The 16,989-nt window shown below is 40.7% G+C and overlaps 1 pseudogene; it reads left to right on the forward strand.

Annotated features, from left to right (window-relative positions):
• The first annotated feature begins 248 nt into the window (after positions 1 to 248).
• LOC136830918 (chromatin-remodeling ATPase INO80-like) overlaps positions 249 to 16,989 on the forward strand; it is a 220,952-nt pseudogene continuing 204,211 nt past the window's right edge.

Below are 16,989 nucleotides of genomic sequence, written 5' to 3' on the forward strand. Positions count from 1 at the left end.
ATATTTTCATCCCAGACGACCCCTTGATATATTTTCAGTAATATTATAAGATTTAATTTATGTTTGCCGTTTATTTACAAACTTCCATTCAGTGCCACGTTGTTATTTTTGATAGGAGGGAACAGGAAAAGGTATGACGTTAGTCCTTCACTTGGGTAAGATTGTCAGCCATGTTGGTGTGACCTACCCTACTGCAAATCTGAACAGCACTCTGCTGTCTAAAACAATAACTCAGGTAGATCTATGATGGCGGCGCAGCACATGATGGCGAATAAAGATTTTCCTGGCTCGTTTTCTTCCTACTCGAAGTTCGCCTTGACGTTGTGTGCTGGCTGGAAAAGTTTGCCCCAAAAAGGACTTGTTTTTGAGATATAGGCCGTTCTGGAAGAGCTCTACGGAAATCAAAAGAGGCAAAATGGTTTGAAATGGTTCGTCGAAGGGTTATTTTTAGCTTTATTTACAGAGATCTTTTGCCTATCGAGTTTCTTTTGGCGCATCCAAGTGTGATTACCCGTCTCACTTGCCGTTAATTATGCAGATCTTGAAATTCATACGTAATAAAGGTTGACCAGATAGATGTACTCCAGAGGATTAGTAAAATGTCTCGAGGTGCCCGAGACTATGTTAACCTTCGTGGTTCTTTCGACCTCACCGTCATCATTATTATGTGGGCTCATCGTTCCGCATTAGTTAGGTTGGAAGGAAAGTTAGGTTACAGCTACCCCAACCCCATTTCCGGGTAGAATACTTAATTACGTCCAAATTTAAGGTTAGGCGGGGTCGCCTGCTTTCAGACCAATGACCAATGCTAGGCCAAGTGCCAATCCCAAAAGCAAGTTTCCTACATTTTAATGGACCTTAGGCTATCATAGGATTTGCTAGGCTACAGTTCGTTGGAGCAGCTACCTTTAACCTGACTTGGGTGAAATGAACCAGATTAGGGTTATTGTAGGATAATTAGTTGGGGTCTACTAGGCTAAAGTGTATATTTTTATTTTATTACCAGCCCCACTTCGATGAGCCCTGGGCTAGGCTAAGTATCAGCCCCACAGGTATGCTCATTCAAACATTTACCTGTAGGGGGATAGTGCCGTCAGTGCGCTGTAGACATTACTCAAGGTTCTTTGCAGTGCCCCTTCAACCATTACAACCCCTTTCATTCCTTTTACTGTACCTCCATTTATATTCTCTTTCTTCTGTCTTGCTAGGCTGTCGACCCCCTATCAACAATTGCTTCATAGTGCGGCTGCGAGGTTTTCCTCCTGTTACACCTCCCAAACCTTTCTACTCGTAATTTCCCTCTCAGCACTAAATGACCTCATAGTTCCTAGTGCTAGGGTTTTTGGCCGAAATTCTATAATCTGTTCTATACATTCCATTCAGATATACATTAAGGATCTTGGTAACCATAAACTTGGAATAGATTTTAGTGTACTTTTTGTATTGTGCATATGAAGGTATTTAGGAACGGAGCAGAACGCTCCAGTATCAGGAACTGGTACTAAAGAGAAAAAATCCAGTACAGGCTAAAATGCCCAAAGGAGAAGTATGACAAAAATAAAATCGTTAAAGGAGAAATGGTTCATTGTAGATATAAAGTGAACTCATTTGCCTGTTTATTCAGTTTTATATATACTGAGGCTCTAAAGTAACATGAAATGCAAGAATTTTGGCCTTTAAGCTACAGGAAATCTGGCAGTGATGGTAATTACAGCTACGGGTTGCATTTAAAGGTACCCTAAACCTGCCAAAATTGCAACAGTTGAGGTGCATTGACCCTCTCCTGAAAAAAACCCCTTAATCTTGCCTAAAATGTTTACATATATTTACAGGGAGACATCCCAACTCAACTTTCCATGATTTAATGCAGAATTCCATGATTTAATGCACATTCTGCACTATAGGTATAGGCCTAGTTTTAAAAGGGGAAATAAGCAGACCAGTAGGAGGTTTTATTCTAGTTCGTTCAGCATGTACAGTAGTCCCAAATGAATAACATAATTAGATTATGAGAAATAGTAATAAATACATTACAGGTCTTGAACCCTAATTTCAACACAGTAGCCCTATCACTTACACCCCTCTCAAGTTAAAAGTTACCACAGAATATATTTTTGGTAAATATGCACACAATGTTTATATACTACATAGTTATACATAGAGATGGGTTAGTTTCTCCTAGGTCTCTAGGTACTGTATCTGGTGAAATTGGATGTGAATCATCCACATATCCCACCATCTGCTGTAATTCCCCAAGACAGTGGTCTCCCATTCTTAATACGTATGCTTATCAGCATTCTTTTCAGTCTATTCACAAGGATGCCCAGATTGGTTTTTATGGGAATGAGGAGCCATCTCGTGTTATGTAATAATGTGCGTAGCCTACATTGCTATCATTTGTTGAGTATGAGTTGTGATATGGTGGCAGAATAGTGTGTCATGGAGCTTGTCATTGATTTGTAACAATGTCTTTTAAATGTGACAGGTATTGATAGGGTTGGTGAGGTTCCTTTGATGGGTTTAGTGACAGCTGCTATAAGTACTTAAATCCAGACTTTGTAGAAGAGCTCTGATATTTTTGTAAGCAGTATGCTGGTTTTCTCATAGTAGATACAGTGCTTTTATCAATTTCCATATTTTTCAGTTTATAGGGATGTTTCCTCATAGAAGATATGCTGTTGTTTAATACACTATATTAGTTTTGTAGGTGGCAAGTCTGGATGATTTTCTTGAACTAATACTTGAAGTTTCAAGGAGTCTTGTTGCTTTCAGTGATTTAGATTTTATTCTCTATCTGAGGAGTGTATAGCCTGGGCTGGTTTCCATTGATAGCCATCACTTGCGTATTCAGTAAATCTCTACACATTTGAAAAAGAAACAAATATCGTCAGTGCCAAATAAAACATAAATATATTGACTTGTGTACTTAATTAATTAAAAACTTATCTAACTCAGTGTTATTGTAGGGAATGTTCCCATAGCTTAGGAAAAAATGATTAAAAACCTTATGAAAAGCAGTAGTAGACTAGCTTAATATGCCAATATACAGTATATGGTTGTGAACAAAACATTGACGTTTATTGTATCAAAACACTGAAAAGCATTACTGCTTATTTGACTGCTTTGTTAATGATTATCAAAATTATATAAGTAAACTTGCATGTCAGGCCCTGCATTCTTAATTATCATTGTTATATAGATATGTTTGTTTCAATATACAGTAACAATAATTATGGTCCCATCTTGGTGGACAGAATGTCACCATCGAGCTGCAAGTGATTACCTTTCAAATCTTAGTACAGTACAGTACAGTGCATTCACCTGAAGTACGGGTTATGGAAGGGGATTAGACTACTTTGCCATGGGGGATTGTTGTAATTACTGTAATAACCAGCAAAATCATATAATAAGTAAAATACTACTGTTTGTTGGATAGAAAGTACTACCCAAACTTACATATAAGCTAATCATTGATAAACTGTATATATACAGTACACGCAAGTCCCCGGTTTACGATGGGGGTTCCGTTCTGATGCTGCGTCGTAAGCCGAAAATCGTCTTAACCCAAAATATCATCAAAAACCATAAGAAAACCTTACTTTTAATCATTAGGGTGTCTTGTAAATGATGTAAACTGCATTTTTATTGAATTTTTCATCGAAAAACCTCCAAATTTTGACCATTCTGCCCTGTTTGGAGCCATATTTCTTCTGTCAGATCTGCTTCATCGGCATTGTAAACCCAAAACATGCATTGTAACCCAGGAAATAATTTTTGAAGAATATATTTGAAGAGCATGGTAAGCTCGGAACGTCATAAGCCGACCCCATCGTAACCCAGGGACTGCTTGCATTAAATTGAGCTTGATAGGGATCTTTTTTGGGTCTTGAAGAATGAGAAATTGTATTTATATTTACTCTGCACATCTATGGAAGAGAGGGAAATAGTATTCATCCGAGTGATCACTGAAAGACAGGCTGAAGAGCCTTCCTGCCTAGAGTCCAGCTGTGAGAGAATTCTTGAGCTTGATGCACGGGGTATTACAGTAAACAAATTATCATGTTATATGAAGATGAACCCTATTCATATGGAAAAATCCCATGGGGCCATTGACTTGAAATTCAAGTTTCCATAGAATTGGAGAGATGAAGGGAAATGAAATGGCTGAGTTAATACAGATATCTGCATCATATGATTGGGTTGATTTAATTTAACATTTGTATGATGATGATATATACATACATACATACATACATACATATATACATACATATATATATATATATATATATATATATATATATATATATATATATATATATATATATATATATATATATATATATATAATATATATATATATATATATATATATATATATATATATAACAAAATATATATATATATATATATATATATATATATTATATATATATATATATATATATATATATATATATATGTAATTCTAATAGCCAAATGCCCTCTTAACTTTACAAGCATATCAAAAAAGTGCTAAGAATTCTTGGTGGCTTTTGTGGATATGCTTGTAACTCTGGCAAAAAATATCCAGACAGAAGAAATTGACCCACTTGTCTAAAAACGATGGTGAGGATGGGTCTATTCCAGCTCTAACAAAAATATATCTGAAAATATACGACAGGTATATGTATGTGGGAGAGGCGATAGACTTTTATCCTTCTCGTAGCCAGGTTCGGTAACGTGACCTCCTTGTGAATATGGTAATGCTGGTTCCAGAATAGATTCTCGCCATTTTATTCAGGCCTTCAATTTCTTCCGTCTGGCATGTATTTTGAAAATTCAGGATTTGTATTGCCCGTTCGATACTCTCAAGCATATCCAAAAGTCTTTGGGTGCAACCACGTAAGTTCCAGAAACACCGAGACAATCATATTTATACCACCCCAGGCGTCAAGAGGGTATGAATAAAGAACCAATTTTCAAAGTTCTTTGAAATTAGATTATTTTAGCGGCTCCATAATGCCTAGAAATAATTTGAGAAAGGTTTTGGCTAAAAGTATCATGTGTCTACTGTAAAAAGTGACCAGTAGACTCTAATATTTTCATATATATATATATATATATATATATATATATATATATATATATATATATATATATATATATATATATATATATATATATATATATATATATATATATATACAGTACTAAACAAAACTTTAGTCCGCCCTCACTCAACTCAAAACATGTCAACATAACAAAACTACAAATAGGCTAATAACAACACAATTCTAAGTCTAAATTACCTTTATTAGTATTCACTAATATTTAGTAGGACAACCCTTACGTTTAATCACCTCCTTCAGTCGTTTTGGTACAGACAAGGCCAAATTATGAAGCATTTCCTTGGTATGTTGTTCCAAGATGTGCGGATTTCTGACTCCAGCTTTGGAACAGACGACACATCTTTGTCTTGTAGATCCTCTTTACGATCTCCCATAAGTTTTCTATTGGGCTAATGTCAGGGCTATTACCAGGCCAATCACTGATGAAGGAACTTAGCAATCCTGAAGCCACTGGTGACAGATTTAGCCGTGTGAGCCCTGGCGCCATCCTGCTGAAAACATGTGGCACCCGTATCCTCGAATGCATCAGGCAAAATGTCACACATCAACTCCAAATAATTATACTGGTTAACTTTTTCATTCTTTTTAAAGACATGAAGCTTGGCTACACCATGACCAGTAAAAGCTCCCCCCAAACCATGAGAGAATCAGGGTGTTTGACAGTCCCCTTCGAGGTACCTAGGGTCAAGAGGGTCGCTTCGGACCTCACGAAAAACATTACGACCTCTATTACAAGTGACCGTAAAAGTCGATTCATCTGACCAAAGCAGGCTTAGACATTGAGACTCATCCCAAGCGCTGTACTTCCGAGCAAATTTGACTCTTTTATCCCTCTGTAACTTGGTCAAAATTGGCTTCTTCTGTGGACGGTGGCTTGTGTATCCAAGTTCATTGATACGGACGATTGACGATCCGAACTGAAACATCACCAAGCAGTTGTGGGTTGGATTCCTTCAATTTCCTTGATGTCATGCGTGGATTAACCTCTAATTGACGCTTTAAAATAGTCATACTTCGATTAGAAGTCTTCTTAGGCCTCCCAGAGCGTTTTACTTGCGACGGTATATCGCCCCTTCCACCCTGGTGAAACTTGGCAACCCAGCGTCTAACAGATCGCCGCTCACACCCACCTGAGCGGCGATTTCCTTCGTTTAAGACCTGATTCCTTTAATGCACATATCTGTGCTATGATCTGTTCATTCAGATCCTTAAATTTCCCCATAGTAAGGTCACAGGGTCCCAGGATGTGACCAGGGGTAGGCCAAAACCGACGGGGCGTGGAGCAAAAATTCACGTTGGCACCTAGATCGCCAGCCAGAACCTTACTTGTCTGCTTTCTTTGTAGCGAGCCATAAAGCTCCTCCCCTTAGCTACTCTCAGTAAGCGGCCTAATGATTTGACAGAATTTTTCTTGCACTTTTGGTTCCTTCAAATTTGGCCATATATTTAGGCCACTCAACAATCGTGATGGACTAAAGTTTTGTTTGATAAGTATTGTATATATATATATATATATATATATATATATATATATATATATATATATATATATATGATTGGATTGATTTAACATTGTATGATGATGATGTATATATAATTTATATATATACATATATATTTACAGGCAGTTCCCAGTTATCGGCGGGGGTTCCATTCCGATGGCGTGACAATAAGTGAAAATTGCCAATAGCTGAAAACCGGTAATTTTTGGCGCTTATCGGCGCCAGTACCCGATTATTGGCGCCGATAAGTGGAAGTCAGCGCATATCAGTGCTGAAAATCGCTAATTTTTGTCACTCGACAAGCCCCATGAAAGCAGATTTCCAATAACTGGGGACGGGCAGTCCCTGGTTTACGACGGGGTTCCTGTTCTGATGCCGAGTCGTAAGCCAAAAGTTTTCATAACCTAAAATATCGTCGAAGATCGTAAGAAAACCTTATTGTTAATCCTTTGGGTGCCTTGAAAATGACATAACCTGTATTTTTATTGAGTTTTTTGTAACAAACCTCCAAATTTTTACCATTCTGCTATTTTGGAGCTATATTTCCTCTGTCAGATCAAATATATAATATATATATATATATATATATATATATATATATATATATATATATATATATATATATATATATATATATATATATATATATATATATATATATATATATATATATATATATATATATATATATATGTGTGTGTGTGTATATGTATGTATATATAAAATCATTAGACAAATTATATATTAGGTCAATCATATAACTCAGATGTCTGAATCAACTCTGCAGTTTTATCACCCATCATCTCTTCACTTATTTGATACTCGGTTTGATAGATCAAACTCACTGGGGTTTAAATCTCTGACGTAACCTGATTACAGTACCACAGAAGTGACCTTGAGAGTTTGATAAAATGATATTTTTATGATAAAATAAAGTTTTGTACATACTTACCCGGCAGATATATACTTTAGCTAGTCTCCGAATGCTCCCGACAGAATTTCAAAATCCGCGCACACGCAGACAGGTAGGTCAGGTGATCTACCATACCCGCTGCTGGGTGGCGGGAATAGGAACCATTCTCAGCTTTTCAATCAGATTTTCTTCCACCTGTCTCCTGAGGGGAGGCTGGCGGGTTATTATCGTATATCTGTTGGGTGGGCATGTACAAAACTTTATTTTATCTTAAAATATCATTTTTGTACGTGCAACTTACCTGTCAGATATATACTTAGCTGATTGGCACCCTTGGAGGAGGGCAAGAGACAGCTAATAACTAAAAAATGGGAATGGTTCTTACCTGATTGGGCAGAAGACTTCATGGATACTGTCTATGAGTCTGCTTGCCTCAGGAGCTTCAATGAGGATGTGACTCTAGACTGACAGCCCTGATCGTACAATGGGGATGACCCACTACATGGCAGGCAGAGCCTGGCAGCGGATCGTGTCAAAAGCGGGGCTGACCTAATTTACATGACCGAGCCTACACCTGAATCAGATCAATGGGGCTATCCCTCTCTTATATGACAGAGCTAGGTGTCCATAAAAGATAACAAGGAACATGACAACCAATCCTGACCACCTGACCAAGCCTAACCTTGTTAGTGATAAGAATTGAAAGGGGGGCTTAACTCCACCACCCTCTTCCAACCAACCATAAAAACACACATCACCAAGCATTAAAAACAACTGAATTAACTAAACTAAATAGGATTGGATTCAGCTCCCTGTCCCAGCACCGAATCCGAAGATACGTATGCTCCTAGAGAGAAGCACTTATCATACGTTACTCTAATATCTCGTAAGTACGATGCGAACGCTGAGTTACACCTCCAATAAGTTGCCTCTATAATAGACTGGAGAGACAATGTCTTGTGAAAAGCCAAGGATGTTGCAATGGCTCTCACTTCGTGTGCTTTCACTCTAAGGAGCTTGAAGTGCTCATCCTCACACGAGATATGCGCTCTCGATGACATCCAATAAAAAGGAAAGCGCATTCTTGAGATCGCCGTGAAGGATCCCTGACAGAGCACCACAAAGACTTTCGACCGATCCCCACGTAATTCTTTTTCCTTTCCATGGTGAATTTATGCCCTGACAGGGCATAGAGTCCTCTCCAACTCATGTCCCGTCACTGAAGAAAGACCTTTTAATTCAAAGGTTCTTGGCCACGGTTTAGAAGGATTTTCATTCTTCGCCAAGAAGAATGGTTTGAAGGAGCATATCGCCGAATCTTCCTTAAAACCAACTCACTGTCAGGCTTGTATTTCTACTTGCCTTTTTAGCTGAGGCGAGGCAAAGAGAAAAGTGACTTCCCAGAGATCCCTGAAGAAGCATGATGAGGAGGTTCGGAATTTTCTAGACATTAGGAATTTCAAGACTATGTCTAAATTCCAACTGGAGGTTTCAAGTCATGTATTTCACGTTTCAAAAAGACTCCATTTATAAGATCGTGAGCTGTCTTTTATTTTCAGAGATATTCAGATCTCTGTGTCTGAAAACTGATGATGTAACATACCGTAACTCAATTGTAGATACAGCGAGGTTGCATTGTTCCTCAGGAAGATAAGGAAATCAAGCAATGTTTGTCACAAAGGTACTGGAAGAGGATATCTTATAGGTCCTGCACCATCTTCTAAAGACTCCTCCCACTGACTGGTGCAGATGTAAGGTTGAGGATCTCTGGCTCTTTTGCAATAGCCTTCGCAGCTTTGTGCAAAACCTCGCTTCCACCAGACCTTCATAGTCTGAAGGCAGTTAGATTGAGCGGAGATTCTTGTGGAATCTGTTGAAGTGGGGTTGCTTGAGAAGATCGTTCCTGTGTGGAAGCAATCTGGGAAAATCTACTATCCATTCCAGTACCTCTGTGGAACCAATCTGAGCTGGCTAAAACGGAGCTACTAGGGTCAGTTTCACGCCCAATGACAAACTTCCTCTTACCACTTCTCCCAAGATCTTGAATGGGGAAAAGCATACCCGGCCCAACTCCCAACCATTCTAGGAGAAGAACGTCATTGCAACTGCTCTCGGTCCGACATCGGAGAGCAGTAGTTTTCCGTCTTGCATTCCAGTGGGTTGCAACAGTCGATATTCGCCTTCCCTACAGGCGAAGTTCCACAGCTCCGCAGACTTCTGGAATGGAGAGTCCACTTCTGTGGGAAGGACCTGATCTTTCCTGCTGGAGAAGATCGCCCTCACATCTTTCTCCCTGCACTAATCTGGTGAGGAGTCTGATCCTCCTCTCCTCGCCCATAGCAGCAACGCTTTTGCTGCTCGTAAAGGAGAAGGAATGTGCTACTCCCCGTTTCCTATATAAGCCAGGGCAGTGTGTTGTCCGAGTTCACTTGAACTACCTGTCCTGAGACTAGAACTCCAACTTGATGAGAGCCAAATGTACCGCTGTCAGCTTCCTTTCTTGCTGATGTGCCAGTTCACCTGGTCTCCTTCCCAGGTGCCTGACAATATTTTCGACCCTAGTGTTGCCCTCATCCCGACTCCAAGGCGTCTGAGAACAACACTAGGGTAGGGTTCGGTAACTGAAGAGACAGTCCTTTGCTTAATTTTTGAGGGTCTAACCACCAGCTGAGATCCTCTTTTACCTTGTCTGAAATTAGGAACGAAGTTGCTAAGTCCTGAGACTTCTGGTCCCATTTCTCCTTTAGGTAGAACTGAAGTGGTCTTAGATGAAGTCTTCCCAAGGAGACAAACTGTTCCAGCGAGGAAATGGTCCCCAGCAGACTCATCCACTCCCTCGCTGAACAATGTTCTTTCCTTAGGAAGACTGTCAGCTTTTCTATGCAGCGATCTATTCTCTCCTGGGATGGAAAGGCTAGAAAATCCCGAGAATCCATCAGAATCCCCAGGTGTAATGCTCTGCAAGTGAACAACCTGGGATTTCTGTAGATTTACTAATAGTCCATGATCATTGTCAATTTTAGGGTGATCGATACTCCAGACAACTTTCCTTCGATTGCACCTCGGATCAGCCAATCGCTGAGACATTGATATCCTCTCTCCTCTAAATGTAGCCAGCGTACATTCCTTAAAATGCCCGTGAACACTTGGGGGGCTGTCGAAAGTCCAAAGCACAGGGCCCTGAACTGATAAACTTTTCCCTGAATCACGAACCTCAGGAATTTTCTTGACGAGGGATGAATGGGAATGTGGAAGTAAGCGTCCTGAAGGTCCAGGGAGACCATCCAATCCCCTGGACGAAGAGCTGAAAGAACTGAAGAGGTAGTTTCCATCTTGAACTTCGTCTTGATCACGAAGAAATTCAGGGCGCTTACATCCAGAACCGGTCTCCAACCCCCGAGGATTTCGAACCAGAAAAAGCCGACAAAACCCTGGGGAATGGAGCTCTTGAACTGTTCTATATTTCCTTTTCTAGCATTTGCTCCACTGCTAGAAGAAGAGCCTGGTCTTCTGACGGGATCCCCTGTAGCTGGCGGATAACCCCTTTCCTCTCTGGGAGTTGATGTTAAGGAGGACTTTCCTGAAGGGGATAAGGTAGCTCTTCTCTTAGAATAGAGAGGGACCAGTCAGCCCGCCTCTCTCTGTCCCAGACTTCGCGAATTGTAACAGTCTGGCACCCACTGTCATCTGGAGTACTGCTCCTCACTCTAGTCCTTTTAATCGACGAGAAGACCTTCCTCTTTCTCGGGTCTTTTGCTTCTGAAGGAGGATCTAGACGCAGCGACCACTTTCTAAAGGGCTCCTGAAAGGGAGCCTCTCTCCTTCTGGCTAAAGGAACAGCAGGTCTGATCCTCTTCGATGACTGGGCCAAAAGATCCTGTGTCGCCTTTTCTGATAACGAGCGAGAAATCTCCTTTACCAAATTTTGAGGAAAAAGGTGGGGAGAAAGAGGAGCAAACAGAAGAGAGGACCTCTGAAGAGGAGACACGGATTTGGTGAGGAAAGAGCTACTGACTCCTCTGAGTATACCAGCCCCGAATAAGGCAGCGACTTCTGCAGAACCGTCCCTCACAGCTTTGCCCAAACGACAAAACACTTACAAAGTCATCTATACACAGGAATTCGGGGTCTCGAGTCCTGTTGGCCAAAGCTCCAAGAGACCAATCCATAAAGTTGAACACTTCCACAACTCTAAAAAGACCCTTTGAGGAGATGGTCCATTTACTATTCCCCAAGTCGCCACATGAAAGAGAAAGTCTCCTGGAGGAGTCTACCAGATTAGAAAAATCTGCGTCTGCTGATGTGGGGAGCCCCAACCCCATAGGCTCCTTGGTCTCATACCACATTCCTGACTTTCCCAATAGTTTCAAAGGAGGAAAAGAGAAAACCGTCTTGCTTGCTTCCTTCTTAGATTGCATACACTCTCCGACTCCTTTAAAGGCTTTCCTCATAGAGATCGTAGGGCGCATCTTGACGAACAAAGAGGGTCTTACTGACTTGGTGCTGTCCCATAAAGATCCCAGAGAAGGAGGGGCAGCATGACAAAGAGAATCTCCAAACTCCTGAATCAGAACAAAAGCCAACCGCTTGTAACTGAAACCCAGCGCCCCAGGTGATTCCTCCTCTGATACTTCCTCCAATGCAGCAGGCGGAGAGGAAGGCTTAAAAGAAGAGGAGCGCTATCAGGAGAAGCGAAAGCCTGATGGGAGAAGCACTCCTGTCCAACAAAGAGCGCCTGACACCGGATCGTGGCGCCTGACAGGAGGGGCTCCTGTCCATTGATGAGAGCTTTCCAGGAGAGGGGAGTCTGTGTTAGGACGCTTGGCAGGAGAGCGGTGTCTGCTGGAAGGAGGGAGCTTGGAAGAAGACGGAGCCTGTCCAAAGGAGAAGTACTGCGAGGCGAAGTGCGCCTGGAAGGAGAGGCGCTTCCCTCCGATGATGAGCGCCTGGAAGAAGTGCGCCTGCTGGAGACGAGCGCCTGCTCGGCGAAGAGCGCCTCGAGAAGAAAACTTGCTACTAGAAGGAAGCTGGCAGGAGAAGGTTTAACAGTCGAAGAAGAGAGCTTCCTGAACTCTTAATACCAGGAAGAAAATCATCCTTCCTACGAGACGAGGTATCCTTTGCAAGAGACCCAACAAGTGCTGATAACTGCTCCTGGAGGCCGATCAAAATTTTCTTCGTCGAATCCTTAACTCCTGCAGGAGAGGAGGAGGGGGATCTACGAGCTCTCTTCCTGACTATAGGAGAATCTCCAGCGCTCAGGCCTGAGTCCAAAAGCTCTACTCTAGGAGCCTTCCAGATCTCTTCAGAGGGCGCGACCAGCCGAACTCCAATCAAGGCCGAGACGACGCTACAGACGAAGAAAACACTTTTCAGGATGCCTTCCTATGGCGATCCAAGGCAGCCCGGGGACGCAACTACAGGATCTGGCCGGCGACGCCTGATCGTTGGGGATGTTTCATCCTCCCTGGCGGCTTTCGGTTATTCCTCCTCCACTGGTCCTGGAGTTTGGAAGAGGTCTAGGCCTAGGAGCAATGCGGAGCCGATCAGACGCCCCCTCCACTGCACTGGGGACACTGCACATATCACTATCACTCTTACCTTCCTTCATCGCACGCAGTTGCGATTTCATCCGAAGGAGTTCAGCCTTCATCGCAGCCATCTCAGAGGACGAATCCACAGGTTCGATGAAGGGAGAAGGGGCTGAAACCAAAGGATTAGGAGAGTCTACTGTGTTAATCTCTACTTCGTGCTCAGCAGAGCGAGATCTACTCGAGCTTCGGAGGAAGCCTTCCTAACTCTATCCTTTTCGAGCTTCTTCAACAAGAAGTCAAAACCTTCCATTCTTGATCAGACAACTTCTCTCACACTCCTTTGCACCTATTGTCCAAGAACAAACATTCCTCCACACCTCACATACAGTGAGTGGTCTACTGAAGCTGCAACCTTACCTACACTTCTTGCCTAGCACACACACGAACACAGGCTTAAACATTAACATCAGACATCTTAATGAACAATCCAAAAAGCAAATCCAAAAAACAGTTCACAATAGCGTATGCCAAACCAAAGATCCAATACGTCACCAAAATCAGGCCAAAACAGATCCTCAGCAAGCGAGAAACGAAAATCAAAGCAGGAGTGAACAACAGATGTTGCCGGAACCAGCGATACAGAGAAAATCGATTAGAAAACGGAATGGTTCCAGACTCCCGCCCACCCAGCGAAGCGGAAAAGGTGATCAACGACCTACCCAGCGCGGTGCCGCGAGTTTTGAAATTTGTCGGAACGCCGGAGACTATAGCTAAGTATATATCTGACGGGTGTTGTATGTACAAAATAAAATTGAGGTATAGTACAATGTATAAAGTAAAACAGTGAAATCACAGCCTTAGCAATATTCCCTGCCTTGAATTGGCTTTAGCAGTGCAACTAAAGAGTATTTACTGAACATCATGTAGATAGAGAAGAAAATTATGGCAATATTTACAAGAGGAAGAAACAGTGATTGGTGTTAATTGCTGCAGCAGTTGAAGCACAGTGAAAAATGAGTGAATTGTTGCATAGCCAGTGGTACTGTATGAGTGGTGAAAGGTTTAAATATATCAGATGAAACTTAAGTATTGTATAAAATTGGCCTTTTACAGAGTTAAAAAGTGTGACCTAACTTCAAAACTGTATAGCATTCTTTTAGTAGCAGTGTTAGTATTTTAAACTACTGAAAATTTCTAGAAGTCAGAATAATAATACGTAACTAGTTGTTGAGTAAAATGGTCTATTTCATTAGTTGTATGTTGCATTCATAAAAATAAGCCCATATTGTGTTATGTAATACTCAGAATATACTGTACAGGGTACTGTAATTGTTTTTCAGGTTCACAAAATGGAAGAAGTTGAGTTTTCAAAACCAGTTCATATTCAAAGATTAGAACAAGCTCTTAAGCTTGATCCATTTCTGAACTATGTTCAAAATGTGATCAACCAACCTATCAGGTAAATACTGTACCTTATTTTTTGTATTTTTATATTTAGGTAAATGTTTTTAATATTCGTGGAATTTCCGCAGTTCCATCTTCAGTTTTTCCTTCCAGTTCAGTGGCTGAAGTACCAAAAGCAGTGTCTTTTTTTATATTTTTATAATTTGCTTTTGACCAGTTTTCAAGGATTACTGAATGTACTTAACCATTTAATCATATTTCACAACTTTGTGATCCATGCTTTTATTGCTTACCAGCACCTACTTAACTGTGTTTAATTATTAAACTAGTGGAAGTAAGCTTTTATTTTATGCTAAACCCTCTCTTGTTCTTATCAGAATACAGACCAACGCCTTTTATGCTGGAGTATCCTTCAGTGTGCACTAGAGCAGTTGTTCAGCTTAGTAACAAGGTTGTTGACTGATGGAGAGGGGGGTCGGTGAGCGGGGAAATACCCCTCTCTCTCTCCCTACATCATCATCATTCTTTTTCTTTGGTTGCTGAATAGAACAAACATGCTTTGCTCACTGTCTACTGGCAAGTTTTTGGTGAATATTTGGATGAGTAGTCTGTTAACTTTTGTTTTGCTTTTTAGATCGTGTATTTATCTTCATATTTTATGCCAGGATGGAGAAAAAACATTGTGATAAAGAAAACTGTTCTTCCAAAGCCTAGACAAGTAGCCCAGTCTTCTTCCTCAAAGAAGGCCAGGGAATCTTCCCAACCTTTTCATCCTCCTCCCCCCAGTTGCAGCTGGGAAGGGAGGGGGTCACTAAGGGAGGCAATTCCCTTTCTCCATAGCCATTGAGCCAAGTGGCAGGAGCAGGGAGTGGAGCCTTGGGTAGTATCAGACCTTTGGGATGGATATAGGCTTCTGTTCAAGGACTTTTGTCCTCCCAGCTCAAACTCCCCAATAATGTTTCAGCCATACCCTCCAGAGTCACTGAAGTCTCTGGCTGTGTTACCAGAGGTGGAAGCGATGAAGTTGAAAGACACATGAAGTCGTAGAACACCAGTCTCTGGGTTTTTCTTGCAGGGCTGCGAAGATGTGGGAGTACCTTGGTCATTCCTTGGTCGGTGTTTACCAAGGTAAGGGGCCATCTTTTGCTGTTGGTGTCATAGAAGCGGCATCTCTCTGGTTGTGGAGTCCGTTCAGCAGATTGCAGGCTTCCTGATCTGCTTTTACTCAGTAAAAGTCCTTGTTGCACATCTTCAAACTGAATGGGTTGGCTCTCTACCTTGGTAGGGTTATCAAAGCTGATGGGAAGCTTTGAAAAGTCCTGCCCTCCTTGTGAACTACCAAATATTTTACTAGACATACCAAACTACTCGTAAACTACAGGGACTAAGGAAACACAAAGCATAAGTAACCAGTATATTAATAAGATACAAACATGCACAAGAAATTCCCAAGTAGACATTAACACAATACTAAACTTAAGAGGCTCTCATTAACTGTTTGTGGTCCTGAAGAATTTACGACAACTAGCAATGCGAAGTAGCGGGTACACAATGTATTCCTAATTTAGTTTGGTAATCACCTGAAATTATGATAGGTCATCATTAAAACATGAAAAGCATGATGAAGAACATAAGCCTTTAAATCTGCCTATCAATACAGTACTCGCTTTAAACAATAAACTAATCACATTAAAACTCAATTATTAACATGTAAATGGTTAAGGGGATCATTTCCCACTTTTTTAATGACAGGTTGTTTGATATATAGGGGGTTTGTTTAAGGACATTATGTGGAACTTCTGGGGGAAAAAATTTTGGTCAATGACCTTAGGTTTTGTGACGCCAGAGCATTTTTCGGCCAAAAATGGCCATTTTCAAAATGCATCTTCTCCTTTGCTTTTAGTTTTTAAGGAATGGGATTTGAACCACGTATAAAATGCATACGAACCTTCAATAAAATGCCAGGGATTTTTTATTTTTCAATTCTTCTTTGAGATATGAATTTTTTTTCTTTTTTATGAAATTTTCCCAGCAAAATGACAGAAAAAAATAACCAAAAATCAGCAACTCAAAATATTAAAAATCCCTGGCATTTTATTAACACTTAAACGCCGATTGGATGTATCATACGTCGACTAAAATTGTCTGTTGGGTGCCGAGTGGACGTACCGTACGTCGACTACAAAAAATTTCAACCTTCGGTCAACTTTGACTTGACCGAAATGGTCGAAAAATGCAATTGTAAGCTAAAGCTCTTACATTCTAGTGATATTCAATCATTTACCTTCATTTTGCAACAAATTGGAAGTCTCTAGCACAATATTTCGATTTATGGTGAATTTTTGAAAAAAAACTTTTTCCTTACGTCCGCGCGGTAACTCGCCCAAAAATTTCAGAAATTCTTTCGTCATTTTGTTGTAATTTTTGCACTGTTTTGTATTAGCCGTTACATAAAGTTTTATATATGAAAATGTGCGCAATTTCATGTAAAATACAGAAAAAAACAATCCATGGTTGTAGCTTTT

Source organism: Macrobrachium rosenbergii, chromosome 47, assembly GCF_040412425.1.
Source record: "Macrobrachium rosenbergii isolate ZJJX-2024 chromosome 47, ASM4041242v1, whole genome shotgun sequence".
Lineage (NCBI taxonomy): Eukaryota > Metazoa > Arthropoda > Malacostraca > Decapoda > Palaemonidae > Macrobrachium > Macrobrachium rosenbergii.